Raw genomic sequence first — 2,632 nt, 5'->3', positions numbered from 1 at the left:
TACCTATAAACATCAACCACTAAATACACTTACCGTTAGTATAGAATCACATTTTCAGGTTCTAGGCTTCTCTGACTCTTTTAAAGCCACAGGATGGACCATGATGCCAACTGTGGTTCAGATGTCAAGACTGATTATGTACTCACACATGTGCACACACACCAAGAGTGTCTGGAAAGGCTATAACATGCATAAGGTGGCTGTTTGGGTAGAGCAGGATAGGCCTCCAAAGCTGGTCTGAAACTGGCTTGAGGAAGGGAGACAAGGTGTGGGGCTGGGGATTCTATCCTGGTTAGAAGGTGAGACTGAGTTCAGAGTCCTCATTCTAGACTTTTTCTTCCATAGTTTTAATCTCTGGCTAATACTATAGGAGAGATCACCAGGATTTCTTATCACCAAAACTATATGTGGGGTGGAAGCAATGTTGATGTTGAGCCTTAAGCACCATCAGGGATCAGACATCCAAAAAAATGGCATCAGACTATTTATTGCACAGTTATATAAGGTATGAAAAAATTGTTCAAAATCAGGATGATTTATTTCATGGCATTTTGATAAAATAAAATACATTTGACTGCTTCCTAAGGTCCTTTAAATAGAAGGGGCCTTTTAAGGAAAGGTCCTTTTATTCCTAAAGGAGAACAATATTTCTTATTCCTTTCATTTCTTTAAGTGTGGAAAACATATTTAGCTGCATTCATAGATTTTTCAAGTCTATATCCTCACTCCCAGTGTCCCTTAGTGGGTGTCTAGAGAAACCTGTGAGCAGGAAAAAAATGTAATGAAAAGTGCTTCTAAGAAGAATGGGTTTGTAACAACTGAGAAGTATTCCTAAGTTACCAGAGTGTGTGTTCCTCAAGGGTGAATATTTTGTATATTAATTATTGAATCAGAAATAAAGACACAATGATGGGTATATGTATACTTATAACAAAACCTTATTTTCCCCCCAAATATGTCTCTGCTTCAAGGAACCAGAGAATCTAACCAGTGTCTCAGAATTCAACCTCTTAGGGCTCTCAGCTGACCCAGAACTACAACCCATCCTGTCTGGGCTGTTTTTGTTCATGTACCTGGTCACAATGCTGGAGAACTTACTCATCATGCTGACCATCAGCTCTGACTTCCCACCTCCACACCCCCATGTACTTCTTCCTCTTCAACCTGTCCTTGGCTGACTTTGGTTTCACCTCTACCACAGTCCCAAAGATATTTTTGGATATCCACACTCAGAGGAGCCATCTCCTATACAGGCTGCCTGATACAGTTGTCCTTTTTTAATCTTTTTGGAGGTTTGGACAGTCTGATTCTGACTGTGATGGCCTATGACAGGTTGTGGCAATCTGTCACCCCCCTCCACTATCCAGTTACCATGAACCCCAGACTGTGTGGCCTGCTGGTCCTGCTCTTTTATCATCAGTCTTTTGGACTCACAGTTGCACTACTTCATGGGGTCACAACTAATATTCTGTTCAGATGTAGAGATTCCTCACTTCTTCTGTGACCCTCCTCAACTCCTCAAACTTGCCTGTTCTGACACCCTCCTCCAATAACATATTAATGTACTTTATTGGTGCCATCTTTGCTAGAATTCCATTATCAGGGATTCTTTTCTCTTACACTAGGATTGTTTTCATCCATCCTGAGAGTCCCAACTTCAGGTGGGAAGTATGAAGCCTTTTTCACCTGTGGCTCTCACCTGTCAGTTGCTTCCTTAGTTTATGGGACAGGCATTGTCGTGTACCTGAGTTCAGCTTACTCACATTCACCCAGGAAGAGTGCAGTGGCCTCAGTGATGTATCTGCTGGTCACCCCCATGCTGAATCCCTTCATCTACAGCCTGAGGAACAGGGACATCAAGAGGGCCCTGGGAAGGATACTCAGGAAAACATCATAATCTTACACTGTACCAAGTTTTAAATTTGTGGATAAGAAAAGACACAGAAAACAAATACCTGGAAATTCAAATATGCCTCTTGGGTCACAGTATTTTTCATAGTTTTCATTGTTTTGCATTCTCTTCATACCTCTTTTCTGAATATTGTCCCTTTGGCTGTCTTTTGGAGTTGCAGCAGAATAGTTTGTGGAGTAGGACATTTTATATAACTTTCCAAGTCCTTTGCCTTTTCAAGTCTAATCATACTCAGTTTTACTGACATCACTTTGGATTACAGAAATAATTTATGCCAGGGTAAAAACTCATTAAATATAGATTTTTTCATTGTGATCATCTACTCTAAGGATCATCCCATTCATATAAATTATTTGAACTTATATGTGTTTAACCTGGATGCAGGACAAATCATTACAATTTAACATTTACACAGTCAGAACAAGAACAGTATAAATGCAGAGCTAATGCCATTTGTTTCTGTACTGAAAAGCTAGTACTGTGAAGGCAGAGATATATCCCATATCCACTCTCAAAATAACGAGTAAGGCATCCATTATTGCAAAAGAATATATGAAGATACACTGCCTTCTTTATAGTCAGCATTTTCCTTCCTACTTTCCAGTAAATCCTCTATACAAAAATATAAAAACTGTCATGAATAGAAATAGCTGATGTGCTTGTTTTTATTCTTAGGGGCATTCAGAGGGATATATTATATATTATCTAATTTTAGGTGCA

The 2,632-nt window shown here is 39.4% G+C and overlaps 1 pseudogene; it reads left to right on the top strand.

Annotated features, from left to right (window-relative positions):
• Positions 1–917: 917 nt before the first annotated feature.
• Positions 918–1,897, top strand: LOC119525558 (annotated as a pseudogene).
• Positions 1,898–2,632: the final 735 nt, after the last annotated feature.

This window comes from Choloepus didactylus, assembly GCF_015220235.1.
Source record: "Choloepus didactylus isolate mChoDid1 chromosome 25 unlocalized genomic scaffold, mChoDid1.pri SUPER_25_unloc2, whole genome shotgun sequence".
NCBI lineage: Eukaryota > Metazoa > Chordata > Mammalia > Pilosa > Megalonychidae > Choloepus > Choloepus didactylus.
This window is presented reverse-complemented; position numbering and strand designations above follow the sequence as displayed.